Below are 15,735 nucleotides of genomic sequence, written 5' to 3'. Positions count from 1 at the left end.
CGAGCAACACGTGATGCAGCCGCTTATCAGCTTTAGGGAGCAGCGCTGCTTCGGAACGCGTGTGGAAGACGGACCAAACAAGAAAAGAGCCACAAAGTGACTTTTCTACTCCGTGTTCGCGAGGAACGTCGACGGATTTCTTTCTTTTGAGCGTTTGAGGAGGAAAACAATGCGCCGGGGTTAGTCGACGAACTTTGAACATCCTCTAAAAACGCCATTTTGGGCGCTCCTCTCCGGAACGAGGTTGCAGTGGGAGGTTTTTTTTTTTTCTCCCCCCTTTCGTTCTCTCCAAAGTCCATCATCTGCTTTTCACCATCATCACGGAGCGCAGCAGGCTGGCCGGCCCGGACCTACTCCACCGTGAGTCTTTTACAACTTTAACAAACTTTTTTCTCTCTCCCTCCTCTCTATCTATCTCTCTTTCTGTCTTTGCTTCGCATCTCGACGCCTCGTGCTTGCGTTTGCTCGATGTGAACTTCTTTATCCTGCGTAAAGTAGATTTAAAAAAAAAAAAGAGAGAGAGAGAAAGAAGAAAAAGACTCAGTGTTTGTTGGGGGGGGGGAGAAAAAGAGAGAGAGAGCGAGAGAGAGATCGCCAGGATGATGTTCGGAGTGTGTGTGGGGTTTTTTTTTTTCTTTCCTCTCTTCCTTCTCTTCCTGCTTTCACTCTCTCTCCTCCGAAAGCGTGCAGGAATGCGACCGTGCGTTTAGAGCAACTTTACCTGCGTGTAAAACTCGCCTACCTGGGCGACCGGGAACGGAAACACACCTCACGGAGGGTCGTGTGAGAGTCTTTCTGGGGTGTTTTTTTTGTTGTTGTTGCTCGTGCTTTATTCGACGTTAAAAGTTAATGATCCGTCGAGCATCTGAGTTACATCTCCGGACTTTGGTCGGAGCGGACGCGGTGGGGGGGGGGGGATCTACACGTTTCCCTACACGGTTTGACCTTGCCAGGACGTTTGCTCGCGCGTATTAGTTCTTTATTTTTTTGCGCAATTTATTTATTTATTTATTTCCGCTTTTGGATTTGTCGCGTGGATATCTGAACACATCATGAGTTATATTTGTACACACACTCACTCCACTCCTAGGCTGATGTTGCTAGTTTTCTGGACTGGGAACGTGTTCAGCTTGAAAGAGGAAGTTGCTCTTTCTGTTCAGAGAAGAAGTTTAGAAAAGCGCGTTAGGAAATAGTTTCAGCTCGCACCACGTCGGAAACATAGTTTCCAAGTTTTGTTTTATTTATTCGTTTTTGTTTTTTTTGGTTGTTTTCTCCACACTCGTCCCTGTCGTGTGCATGGCTTCTCCTTGATGTTCCCTTGATGGGTGTCCTGTGCGCCCTCCTCCTCCTCCTCCTCCTCCTCGTCATCCGCCTATCATGGTTCCTCTTTGGAGAGGCAGAAAAGTGCACATCCGCATGAGCCGCCGTTCACACGTTCACATTCCGTCACGAAATTCTACACTAGAGGAGGCCTGCAGATGCAAAGCTATCCACCACCACCACTGATTCACACCCTTAACTCTTCAGCTTACTTTACCACCACCACCACCACCACACACGGGTAACATAGCAACCCATCAAATCTAATCTCTCTAAATGACTCCATCCTTAAACTCATGAAACATTTACATATGGTCATGTTGTGTATTTTCTGGTGCTAATTCGCTTGGCTGCTTTTGAAGTGATCAGTCCTGAAGTAGAAATTGTCTTGCAGTGATGTCACACGAGTTTTACAGGAGGAAACATAGGGAGGTTTTAATGTCGGTGCACTCCCAGAATGCAACGGAGCTCTAGGGCGAGTTATGGAGCTTTGCTAGTTAGCGTGTTGGTGTTGGTATTAGCAAGATGCAGCGTCACTTTAGTCTTTCACCTCCTCATCACTTTCTTTAAAGATAAAGCCTGGGTGAAGACTATCAACAGGTAGAACAGCATTGTAGGAAACTTTAAATAATCCTAATATAAGTGGATTGATGGATTCTTTAGTTTCCGTGACTCGTATAAATGACCACAGCGGTTGTTTCCATGCTCGAAAGGACAATTTTCATACTTTCATATTAAAAAGTTTGTTTGTGTAAGTTTTAGACATGCTAATGAGTTCGCATTTGAAGCTTCCTAATATTAGTTCCAACTTTCTGTCTGCGCTATGAAAGCTTCGTGATGCCATTAACACCCTGCTATTCTTTTAATTAAAAAGCCTGTGCTTTGCAGCTTTAATAATTTGGTTTTCAAATGTATTTAACTCATTTAAGGTCACCTTGTGTCTGACATAAGCCTCCACCACCACCACTACCTTATTCCCTGTGAATGACATCCTGCATTATGTGGATTCGGTCCTCGGGTTTATTGTTCGGACCTGTTTGCATTGTTGGCATTTCTTGCTTTCAGACAAAACTTGCAGGATATAGTGTATAGGATGTAGTTTTGGAAAAGATCCCAGGCTTGCAGGCTTGTTAAGCCCTGATGGAGGAGGTCAGATGGATAAAGAATCGTGTTTTGCATAATTACAAGTCTGACAGGCGAAACCAGTGGATGGAGGCGCCTAGAAAATCTAGTTTACTGTGCAGTTGAGCAGACAGCTAAAGATGGAGCGCACGGAAAGCTCTTGTCTAAATGATTTAGAGTTGTTAGAGAGGAAAAATAGGTTGGTTGAAGAAACAACGTTTTATAGGGGTAAGCGATAACAGGAATAAACTCACAGGCATTCCACAAAGTTACAGGTGTCTCTGTTTAAAAGGATGATGTGTCATTCTTTAATGAATAATTCTTGAGAAATCGGTGTGGTTTGTGAGAAATAAGACACGCGCTGTATTGGAAACACCTCTTTACATCACCCTGTCGTTGATTCATTTCCTGTAACAGAACTTCATCAGATGCTGATATCAGACTGAATTCAGTATTGTGATGATGTGAATGTGGAATAGTTAGTTCTATTGGGAATGCTAGTTATACATGCACTATATTGCCAAAAGTTTTGGGACTTCTGCCTTCACATGCACATGAATGTAATATGGAGTTGGCCCACTCTAACAGCTTCAATTCCTCTGGGAAGAAGACACTCTTAGGAGTGTGTTTATAGGAATTTTTGACCATTCTTTAGAAGTGCATTTGTGAGGTACTGGCAATGATGGACAAGAAGGCCTGGTTCGCAATCTCCGCTCTAATTCATCCCAAAGATGCTCTATCAGGTTGAGGTCAGGCCAGTCAAGTTCCTCCACACCAAACTCACTCATCCATGTCTTTATGGACCTTGCTTTGTGCACTGGTGTGCAGTCATGATGGGGTCATCCCCAATCTTTTCCCACAAAGTTGGGAGCATGAAATTGTCCAAAATGTCTTGGTATGAAGCTGAAGCATTAAGCGTTCCTTTCACTGGAACTAAGGGGCCAATTCAATGATTTAGTTGGGTGTCCCAAAACTTTTGGCAATGTAGTGTACATACATAAACGATGGAACAAATTTATAGGCTTCAAGCGGGTAATGTCAGGGCTGCTTCAGTATTCTAAATATGTAAGACTAAAAAAAGATGCTGTGATACAATTAAAAATAAATAAATAAAAAGATTTATTTTTCTCAAGGTGCAGGAGAGGAATCTTGGCAGTTTAAAGTGCTGTGCTTTTCACGATGCAGGGCCTGCTTCAGCATCTCAAAGCAACAGTGTTAAAAATTGCCAGTGTATTCTGGGGTTTGTTTCAGCCTCAATTTTGCGTCATTGTCGAGAACATTTCCCACTTCCTTCAGCTCTGGCAGGTCGTCTATAGTCGTCATGCCCAAGCCTTTCACCAGCTTCGTGTAGCAGCACAACGAGGTTCAGTGTGGAGTTTATTAATCACAGGAACGGAATTTTTACACGAACAGATAAAGAACGGCGCAAAATAAAGTTATTGCTAAGTTTCAAGAGTTCCTAGGCTTGCTCAGGATGAAGCTGAATCGGAATCAATTACTTTCTGTGTTCTAATTATAATTCGGACCATTATTCTGAATTTAGTTGGGAAATCTTTCAGTTCTGGAAAGTTGGACTGCCATTATACCAATCCCCATTGTACAAAATGCAACACAAAAGAGTTCACCAAAAAAAAAAGAAAAAAAAGAATGCTGCGGTCATGTGAATGACGGTAAAATTGCAGAACTGGCTTAGATGTATGGCATTAGTCTCTCTCTCTCTCTGTCTTTTTACTCTCTCTGACTGATACCAACCAATCGGAGGTGGTCGCATTTCCTGCGTGTCTGACGGAGCATGAGCAGCAGTCTGAAAAGATGCAGCAGCGTGTTTTATATAGAGCATATACAAGACATGAGAAAGAGAACAAGCTATTGTTTGGAATTCAAGAATGAAAAGTCTGATGGAAAAGCGTCCATGTGAATTTGTATGGAAATAAAAAAAATACTCGTAGTCATGCAGAACAGGCATTAAAAATTAAAAAAAAAAAAGTCCAGCATCTTTTCTAAAACAAATGGAAAAAGTGCAGTAATAAGAGACCCATGGGGGTGATTTATTGGTAGAGGGTGTGAATATTTTTTTCAACACAAGTGTGTCAGCTGTCCTCTTCAATATAAACCTGCTTTTGTTTTTCCGATTTATTTACTACTCCTTCCTTATTCTGGTATATTTCACACCCACACATATAGTCCTGCTTTGTGTTTAGGATTGATATTAATCCTTTAAACAAAACAACACTTTAGTCAAAAACTAAACTCTCTCAATCTGATCTGGTTTTAAAAAAAATTGGCCTTTTTTGTTGGTGTATTTTCTCTTCTTCTTCTTTTTTTTTTTTGGAAGAACAGAACGATTTGTACTTCTTGGATGTCCATGAAGGCTGTGAACCATCCAAAAAATCCTGAAACAGTCAAATTCCAGCTTGCAATAAAATATTTAGAGCTTTTTGAATTAAAAAAAGAGAGAGTTTATTTTCATTGCACAGTTCTCCACCGAGATGGACGACAGAAATATCATATCTTAAGACATTTCTACTAGTTGTACGGATTTTTATGGTATTGTATTCAACATATTGATCATTTAAGACATTATCCATGTTTTATCAGTGTATCCTCCTCAACCGAAGCAATATAAGCGGGTGATCAGTAAGATTACGAACATCTACACAGATTATTTCCTGCTAGACGAGAAGTTTAGACACAGGAGCGGATGGAGAGGTGAAGATCGCTCGGTTCGGCTGGTTATGTCCGTGCCTTTCCTGCTAGTGATGTTTGATTACTGGTTCAGAGGAGAGGTGGGCATCCTGTTTCACTCCTGTGCTATTTTTAACCCGTCTATTTTAGATAAGATTATGTTCCCTTGGCCTCGGACAGCATTGGAGAGCTGGGTAGGTGCCGGGGGTGTAGACTGATTTACTCTACCTGTGTTTGTAGGAGATGAAGCAGGTCACGTCTTCACCATGATACGGATTGCTAACCGTTCGAGTGCGTTGAAGATAAAACTGAAACTGAATTGGGAGAAGAAATCGTGTGTGTGTGGGGTGGGGGGATGCAGGAAAGCAGAATGAGTTGTCAGACTCTGTAAGATGGGAGAAGGATAACAGGAAATGAAGCAGCGTGCGTAAATGAAGGAAGTAAAAAAGACGGTGGTTACAGTAAGCCATTGCTGAAACCGTAGTCCCTCTGTAAGCATCGAGGGGGACGCTGCAAGCTGTAATTCCCAAACAACAAACCACTAAAAGTTCAATTCTTCTCAGCAGACTGATGACGAATCAACATGGCCGCTCACACTGAAGAAATCAATAACTTTTAGATCAGTCATTCAGCTCATGTGCAGGCTTAGTACTCGGTGTCTCTCATCAACTGCGGTTCACTTTAGTAGAACAGAACCAGTAGCCACTCAGGCCTGAAACTGAAAAAGTGTGGTTAAAAGTAGGTTTTACAGTTTCTTTATCTTTATATCGTTTTTTTTTTTCTTCTTTTGTTGTTGATGTTGATGGTTCAGCTCTATTCAGAGTTCCGGCTATGATGCATTTCACAGGTTAATGTTAACGCTCTTGGTTGTTTCCACAATAACATCTCCTCTTAATATACCTTGCTCTGGTCAAGTTCTCTGTAATATTTAATTTTTTTGTTATTTATGAGAAGACATCATCTAGTGTTGGTGTTTTGTAACCGTCAGATGTAAAGCTGTTCCTTGGACTCTGCTATACCATAAGTGTTAAGAGGAACAAACTGGTTTGGGGGATGTTTCAACACCTTAATGTAACTATAAATGGATATGGTTTATAATACTTTTATGTAATTTTTTACACTTGGCTGATGAACCAAAAAAAAAAAAGTATTATTTCCGTTGAAGCTATTTGTGGTGATGCCAGAATACAAATCTCCAGTTCATTGAAGGACCGTCACCGTTTCAGACGATGAGCTTCATTCATTGAACATTTCAGTACCGTATGAAGTTTTCCAGAGCTGCTAATGTTTCAGTAAAGCTAATTTCTTTTTTCCATGTGACAAAATGACGACTAAGCGGTAAAAGCACTTCCTGGACGTGACGTGAAATCATCCTTTCCAAATCAGCTACGCTATTGCAGCTACACGTCAGCTAGCAAACACAACCACTGACCCGTCCTCCCATTTGCAGGGTGTTCCGTTTACTTTTGTTTCAAAGACATCAACATGCTTGCGAGCTAGACTGAAAAGTTCTTCTTCTCTGGTATTGTGTTTGGAGTTTGTCATAACAAGAAGGGAGGGAGGGTCTATTTGGGAAGATTACGATTGCTCCAGGATGAATAAAATTGCTCTCCAGGACAATTTTCAGGAAGTTCCTAAAAACAGTTGTTTTCCTGTGAGCTTTGCACAGTCTCCCTAGTGCTCTCTCTCTCTCGCTCTTGCTCTCTCTCGCACTTCTCCTCCTCCCTCTTTCTCTCCCGAGCTCAGCTGCTGACTAAACGGTTTTGTAGCAGCTGGCAGCGACTCTCCATGTGTGGATCTGTCATGGTTTTTAGGTCTCGAGCACAGACAAAGATGCTGCAGACTCGTGTATCGCACAGCTACCTCATGGTAGTTTATTAAATCGTCAGTCAGTAGTGGAATTTCCATCAGACTGGATTTTCTGACGTGATCTTGTATATTGGAATGCATCATTAGTTTCGGTTGCCTTTGCTCACTTTTTAAGACATTTTCCTTAACAAGCATGCGATTTTAAAAATAAAATAAAAAACAAAAACTCTGCTAGGAATTAAGGCTGGGCTGTTTCCTTACTTTTTAGAAAGAATTTATTGGATTGATTTTTTTTTTTAGTAATTTAAGTTCAAAACATTGCAGTTTTATAAGCAGTGTTCTTACGGTATTCAGTTTACATTTAGGTCATTATTTGCATATTTCCTCCTTCTCTTTATGCCGTCTTTTTATTTGTTGAGTCCTTAAACGAGCGCTCAAAAGTTTTGTGTTGTGTGAGTATCTTGTGGGCGTTCACAAGTGCTAGCCCTGACCTGATAAATCACAGGTGTTTTCCACCTGAAAGTACGTGGTTGTGTTAATAATAATTAGTCATCAGCCACGCATTTTGCCGATTGTTTAAGCCTGCTTCTAGGATTAGTGAGGAGTAGAGCGAGTGGAAGAGAAAAATGGGAGAGACTGAGGGGGAGGATAGCAGGCCTGCGGCAACACCGCGAAACCTGTTCCTCCTGAAGCGGCAGTCTGCGTGCTCGAGCCGTCCGACTAGCTCTCTTGAGGAAAAAAAAATGAATTATGAAAACACATTCTTCATCAGGTCACCCGCTGGTCAGTGTCGCGCTCTTTTGAGGTGGAGGAAACCAAAAAATATAAGCAGATGACCTAGCGTTAGCGTCAGGCTCGTTCCCTCATGATTGCAGGATGAGACAGTGATGTCCGTCATGTCAATGGGCGTGGAAGAGGCGTTTTCAGTGTAGAGTCATGCGTGTGGAAATAGTAATTCCGTATTCCAGGGTTAAGCAGAGTTCCTCCTCTAGACGATTAAATGTCCAGAAGTTTGTGTCGTTGTATCATCCATATTGGGCAATGATTTATGCATGTATTTTTTTTTTTTTTTTTTTTTTTTGGTGAGGAGGAATATAAGAGAGAAGAGAAGCTTGGCTAGATCCTCCTCTGAGTCTCTGAGTGAGATGGGCAATGGGAAACAGATGTTTCTCTGCCTCAGCTCTCAGCCTCTAGCGAAGAGTCTGCCATCCTCCATTTCAATGGTGCAATTAGAAAAGCTTCAGACTTTCATTATAAGATTGTCATCATTTTTTCATATTTCTTAAAGGCTTAAATTTAGCCTGTACTGCTTGTGTGCTAATGTAAAGTTAAGAATGTTTGTTTAACACCAGACCTTACACCATGAACATGTTAATTGTACATTAAGCACTAATAGTATTGAATTGGTGGATAATGTCCGTTTTCTTTGACGACTTTCCCGTGGTGTTTAAAAGTAGCTGGCCGCAAAAACCTAATTTTTTGCACAGCTAACATGCTTGGAAGCTAGTCTCTGTTTATTCTCATATAGTTTGGTCTGATTTGTTACTATACAATGTGTTTAATTCACCTTTCTTTCATTTAAAATGACATTTACCTCAGTAGATCTGAAAACAAAACCTAATTAGCTTGGAACTATATGTCTGAAAAATGTCATTAAACCATATTTGCTAATCTACATTATTATTTAAAATAGTATTTATGTATTATTAGTTTGGCTAGGTAATTTAGCTAGTTCATTTGGCTAGCTAATTTATCTAGTGTTAGCAAAGAACACAAAGGTTATTACACTTTATATTTGACCGGTATTATGACATCAATCCCTCAAAAAACATGACGAGGCAAAAATCAAAATTCAGCAAAATACCATCCATGGTAAATGTGAGCTAGTTTACTAGAGGTTAGCTAGTCAGAAAGCTAATTTAGCTGACATGACAAGAAAACACCACCATGGTGGTTATTGTGCAACATTTTGATCTGTTTGGCTGCTGTGAAAATGAATGTCTTTGAATATGAAAAAGCTAATCAAAACACACACAGACGGGTAGTGGGGAGGGAAACAAGCTAGTTTTTAGCACCAGACTAGCCTGCTAGTTAACAAAGCTAATTTTAATGACAAATTTGAATGATATGGTTTGTTTTTGAAAGGTTTAGGAAATAATAAATATAGTCTTTAGAGTAAGAAATCCAGTGTCTAGAAGTGACGAGGCTAATTTTGTAGCAGCTAAGTAGCCAGCTAGCTACACTTGAGGGGGGCTTTTCATATTTACAGTCATGTAAATTCATAGATTCTGGCTTTTTTAATGAGGGTAAAAGTCTAGAGATGTTTCTTATAGGTGTAAGAGATGTAATGGAAAAAATATGGCCATGTTTAAAGAATTTATTATGATACATAAGATGTAGCAGGATGTGTAGCTTTGCTAACAAGCTCCCAGCAAAACAGTTGTTTTGCAGCTAAAAGAAAAAGAACATTTCAAAATACAAGTTGAAAACTTTTATATTGTTATGGCCTCGTATATAACAAGGGGATTTTTTTAAAATATAATTTTGTTTGGAGTTACCTCAGATAAATATCTAATATAATTTTTGATGATTTTCTCAGTATTGTGGTATCATGCAGCCCTGGTTTCTTCGTCCCGGTTTGTTCATTTAAGCATAATAGATTTTTAAAAATAATTATATAGGTCAAATTTACAAAAGGTTTAGCGCATACTCCAATTCCAGTAATTAATTTGCATATTGTCATTTATCCCGCAGTGTCTCCGCCTGCCTCTGTTCCTCATATTCCTTTCGCTTTATTTTTGTGTGATAATATGAAAAGCATGTCGTTCCACCTGTATTTAGGTATTTGTTGATGCGTCCGCTTCACAGAAGGCCTGTTTGCACTACCGCATGTGCCTTTTCTCCAAATCGTAACGCTAATGAACACGGAGCTGACATATGCAATCTGACAGGTTTAGCTCAAAGCAGCGTATTCCTTTAACCTTATACCTTCTTTGCAAGGAGGTTAATTTAATTAGAGATAATGAACGAGCATGCTAGCCAAAGAATGCTAATGCACAGCCCTCGTCCCCAGGGGTTCATCTGAGCTCAGCATCTCTTTTAGCAGGCTTTTTTTTTTCTAAATGCCCCGTGGCAACGAAGACAATGGACCAAAAACAGCGAGGTGAAAAGCAGATCGCTTCCGTCGCTAGCAACACGATACAGGAGAGTCAGCGTGCAGCTGGAGAACGGGATGTTGAATGTATCACTGTCCAAAGCTAAAGATAGGAAAAGTTTTTTGTACTGTTAAGTTTTTACCTGTTCTTGTTTGAGAAGTTGATGTGTAAAAGAACTGGATGATGAAAAGAGCAGTGGTGTGAGACGTTCAGTCACATGTTGACCACTCAGAGCAACACATTGAGCCATTTTGTTGTCCTGCATTTCTCTTTACCTTCACAGCATCTGAGCAGAAAGGATGACATTCGATCTAATAATTAGAGTGGCTCTGATGACACCTACGCCCACATGTGATTTAGCAGTTCATCTGCACTCACTGTTTATCTCCTGTGCTTTAAATACAGCTTAACTCCACTTCTTTGTCTCTTCTTTTTTTTATTTGGTTGTTGTTTTAAACGTAAAACATCTTGTAAAAGAAGCGAACGATCGTGATGCAGGAGGAGAAAACATAGAAACGAGGCAAAGTTCACCGCTGCCTTCTCTCTGGCCCAGTTCAGCTCAGGGTTGCAGTAAATATTAACTCTCTTATCACAGGGCATAGGACATGCTCAGCTAGTCTGCATGGCAAGAGCAACCCTCTCACTGTTCTCGTTTGTATTTCACCTAAATTAGCTCTGATTTGGTGTCATTCTGCAATCTAAAATACACCTCCACAGACTGAGCGTTTTATTTGCCTTTTATTATAGGATAGTAAACGTTGTTGTTGTTGTTGTTGTTGTTGTTATTATTACACTTCATTGATTCGTATCTATTAATAGTTTTCAGTAGTATTGTGGAATGTGGGCTAATCACGAAGTTTAGTTTAATACGTGTTTCTCAACCCGCCGATTCAAAAGAGCCGCGATGTTACTCGATCTCGATCTTAAATAGAACAACGCACAATTCCTTAACACATCTCCTAAAAGTGACATTACATATGGCTATGTCTGTTTAAGAAATTTCACAACGTGTATGGTCGAATCTCGACTTATTTTTCCAGAAGTACATGTACACTATATCTATGTAGCCTATAGTAATCTATAGCCACTGTATATGATGGCGTTATAATCACTTATGTAGTGTGCATATAAAGTAAATAGAAAGCATTTCTATGTACAATATTAGGTATCTGGATGACTTTGTGATTCCTTGGTTGCACTAAAAGTGTAAAATCAGGTCGAATACCACAGAAAAAGGATGGAATTAGAAAAGTCTAAATTTTGCTCTCATTAGTATTCATAATTTCACCACAGGATGAAAAAGTATTGCTGCCCGCATTTAAATATAAACACTGGTGGGGTTGGTTGGTGCAAAAAGTAGCATCGGAGTCCGTTACTGCAAATATCCTCCTCACCTTTCGACCTGTTGTGGCCTGGTAGAGCCGAGTAAACCATGCACATGCGTCGGAGGTCAAGCACTTCCATATTTCCACACACACACACAATAATCAACACTAAAGCTATGAGAGTGAGAAGTTCTTCTCATATCGAGAGTTTAAACAACTCGTGTATCTTGATATAAAGATAAATTTATTTTTTAAATGAGCTATAGTGACATTTTCTAATAGGATGTAAAGGTTTTCTTCCATAAAGCTGTTAGGCTAGCACTTAGCACTCCTACTGCATCGTCAAAGTAATCACAATCACAATCCAGCACTTTGTGAACTGGCTGAAGCTGTGTGTGTCGAATAAATTGCTCTAAATCTCATCAGCACGTCCGACAGGCCAAAGTGCACAAGATTAGGATTGTTTGAAACTCTAAAGATTTCCTACGGACTCTGGTCTCACAGAACGGCCGTGGAAAGCTGCTGCCATCTATCAGCGCTCCGACCTGCCGTGATATGAGTGTCTGTAATAGATTTCACATGTTAGAATGTGGGAGAATGATGGGAATTAATTAAACTACTCCTAATACAAGCCAGAGAAGCTACAGACTGATGTTGTGAAGAACCCATTTTTTTACAGCGCACACTTTATTAGAAAGCTGACTGGATGAAAGCTGTGGGTTTTTATACAGCATGTGTGAGAAGGCTAAAGATCTCGCACTCATTCCAGGCTTTAGCTGGTCACACACACACACACACACACACTACTATAGGCCAGGAAGAGTCACCTGATCACACTCACACAGCGTCTCCCGTACTGGCCGGTGGGCGGAGCTTCTTTGTATTCATTGAATTGGACTGTTTGGTTCTGTGTTAGTTTCTGATCAGCGACGTGGCTTGTACTTTGATCGAAAGCCGCCTCTGCTGCTGAGCTGAGCCGAGAGGAAAAAGTCTTTTCTTCACACTGTATTGCGTGTTTAAGGTTTGTTAAAGTGAATGTTACAACAATAAATATTAAAGTTTACAAAGCCAAAAGCCTGGGAAAATCTTTCCCAAAAACATCTATGAATATGCATGACATGCAAATGAGAAATGCTACAATCCCAAGCGTGGTAGCTAGCTGGCTAGTCAACCGCACATACACGAGTTTTCACATCTAAAGATACTTTTTTTTTTAGCCCTCTTCACATTTAGCCTTGATTTGTATATGCTTATATATTTTGTTCATCGTAAACGCTAACTTGGTTAGCTAGAATGCTAGCAAACTCCCTTAGCTTTTGTTATCTGTTTTCTAGTTTTCATTTCTATTTAGTCTTCTGAGCAGTTTGTTTGAGTAGACAGACAGAATTCAGCACAATAATTTGGTTAGCTAGCAAGCTTAGCACCTAACTTCTGTGGCTAAATGTTTGGATTTTTTAAAAAACATTCTTTAGCAATGATTAGCATGTTGCTGATGTGATCGATCCCAGGGCATGGAAACATTTAATCATTAGCTCATTTTTAGTAAGATCCTAGTCAAGGTTGTAGTGGATCTGTCACAGGAACGCTGAGTGGTGTGAGGTAGCGAATACACCCAGGATGAGACACCACCGGTTCATCTCACACACACACATTTTCACACACTCATTCACACTTGGGGGCAATTTGGAGTCACTGTTTCTCCTGCAAACAAGAACCCGAAGGACATCAACAATAGTATTTAGTTAAAGTTAGTTCAGGAATCTCCAAGCAGTTAGTAGTCTCTCCCTCTCCAATGTAGACGCTCGACATGATGTACTGCAGACGCCCTTATTTAGTTTGTAATTGTCTTCATCTGGTAGCTCATTTGATTTACAGGACAGTTTAACAAGTTACTATCGCCCTTGAAAATGCCTTTGTTTCCCCTCAAGCAAAGCTAACACTTTCAGTCACGATGCCATGGTCTCTGTCTGTCTGTCTGTCTGTACTTTATTTGTACACAAGAGAGTCAGAACTGTTGTATCAATGCTGTATGTATGTGAAAGAGAGAGAGAGAGAGACAGCAGCTAAATGGGACTGACAGAAGGTTTACCTCAGGAGATAAAGATAAAACGGTGAGATCGAGGGGCGGGGGAAGGGAGCAAGAAGTGAAATAAGAGCGACTGACAGAGATACAGACTGTGAGAGGTGTGTGTGTGTGTGTGTGGGGGAGACTGAGAGATCTACTGTAGAGACTCAGCAGAAACGCACACACACACTCGCCACTGCCAGACACACTTTCTGACCTACTTCAGTTCTGAAGTATTGTCTGGACCTGAGACAGTAGCTGTCTGTGATGCTGTACCTCAGCTTTACCCTGCGTTCACGCTAGCGAGCAACAAATCTCTCCTCTCGCTTGTACTTCGTCTCTCATGGGCTCGTAGAGAGTGAAACTCTTGTCACTTGTGGGTGTGTGGTGTTTTTGTTTTTGATGAGCAGAATTATAAAGAACAGTACAGTTGAATTTATCGCCTTTTCTATGATTGATGCACTTTTTTTTTTTGTTGTTGTCATCCAATTTCCTACTAGTTATATGTTATGCTAGTTTTTAGATTAGCAAAGAGAGCTAAGTGTGTGGTGAGTGCTGTGTACACTCACCACAGGCACCAATGATCTGCTACTTCCTGCCAAGCTTTATTTTTAATTTTGTTCCCACCATGTCTCTATACATGTTTATATGACTATAAGTTCATTTTGGGGCAAACAGGGGCTAATTAGACTGGTTGAGAGGAAGAAACCGAAGACACGTCAGCCCACGTGCGCTCCAGACAGGATTGGTCCGAGGAAACGTTTGTATTAGTCACGTTAACTCGTAGGTTCAGTGAAATCGTGGCTCTGTGTCAAACACATGCTCCGAAAACGAGCGGTCACCTGTCACTATTTGTCGCTTCCTGGCCAAGGGTCAAAATGTCTGTAACTGGATCTGTGTTTATGAAGAGAGAGAGATCCAGGGGTAATAACGATAAAATAATGATCAGGAGTGTAGGCTGGGGAAAGTGTGCACCGGGCCTGGGTTTTTAAATAGCCTGGAATGCGCAGTGCTGGAAATGGGTAGGAGTTCAGCAGGGGTTATGGTGCAACGTGAGGTTCTGCTTCGGACGGCAGCTGCGAGAAAGTCGTCCCACAAGCGTCTGTGCGAGTGTGTGGAGTGTGTACGTGTGTGTGCAAGAGCGAGATTCAGGTGTGTGCTTCTCAGTCGCGTCTCCGCTTTGCGTTTTAAGCCGATTATAAGACACTTATCCTCCTGCTAGGCCTGTACTCAAAAGATGAAGGATGCTGATTGTCAGTCTCAGCGACACTAAACCCCACCTTCCCATCCATCCATCTATCTTTCCATCCATCCTTCCATCCATCCACCCCCTTCCCTTTAACCTGGAGCTCCCGGCAGTACTGCCTGAACCAACATGTATGCCGTATGCAAAAGAAAGCCAAAGGTCGCGTCAAGGCCACCTGTTAGAAATGACAGCTGAGTGCCGCTTCTCTATGCTCTGCTCCCCCTCCTCTCTTTCTCTCTCTCTCTCTCTCTCTCTCGTTCTCTCTCTCGTTGTCTCACTCCTCCTCCTCCTCTCCCCTGCTGTTCTCTGTTAACCCCTTAGGGATGGTCCACCCAGTATGCAAACACTCTTGCTCGTATTCATTCGCTCTCTTGCTTCTCGCTTCTCTATTTGGGTTTGTTTCCTTCTCTCTTTTTTTCTGCTTCTCTTTCTCCCTACCCTTGCAGTTCTGTCTATTCAGTCCTAAATGAGTTCGGTGTATTCCCATGAACCATGGGGTTTATGTATCCACACACACTGATTAATGCAACAGAGCGGCCGGCCCACTGCGTGTTTGTGTAGTCGAGGGGTTCAGAACACTGACTCACACATTTTACTCAATGAGGGGTTCAGTGCCGCTCGGGAGGCTGCGAAGTGCAGGAAATGAGAGGAAGACTACTTAGAGTGATGAAGCACAAGATGCAAGAGAAGGATGAAGCAGAACGGAGAACCGGGGATGCGTTATATTCTTGAGCCTGGTTTTTCCCCAGTGTACTGCATATTAAAGGTGCAGTTTGTCTTTTTTTCTTTTTTTTTTCCTTGAGGAGAAAAAATTGACAAGGCCAGCAACTCTTCTGAAACTTGCCTTGTGTGTTACTTTCCAGGAAAAATGGGGCAGATTGCAGCGTGGGTGTGTGCAGCTATGTTTTATGTTTTTGGTTGGGTTAAAGCCTATTTCAGGGCCAGAAATGTAAACAAAAGGCTAACACAAAGAAAGTGCTGCACGTAGTATTCCAAAAAGTGTTTGTT

The 15,735-nt window shown here is 41.2% G+C and overlaps 1 protein-coding gene across 2 annotated transcripts in view; it reads left to right on the top strand.

Moving 5' to 3' along the window:
• Positions 1 to 15,735, top strand: part of rreb1b (ras responsive element binding protein 1b) — a 37,220-nt gene continuing 21,485 nt past the window's right edge. Inside the window, exon 1 of one of the 2 annotated variants that reach the window (XM_058418436.1) lies at positions 1 to 360. The gene's annotated coding sequence lies outside the window, so the exon portion shown is untranslated. The remainder of the gene's footprint in view (positions 361 to 15,735) is intronic. The other variant, XM_058418437.1, reaches the window with a different exon arrangement.

This window comes from Hemibagrus wyckioides, linkage group LG20, assembly GCF_019097595.1.
Source record: "Hemibagrus wyckioides isolate EC202008001 linkage group LG20, SWU_Hwy_1.0, whole genome shotgun sequence".
NCBI classification, from domain to species: Eukaryota; Metazoa; Chordata; class Actinopteri; order Siluriformes; family Bagridae; genus Hemibagrus; species Hemibagrus wyckioides.
This window is presented reverse-complemented; position numbering and strand designations above follow the sequence as displayed.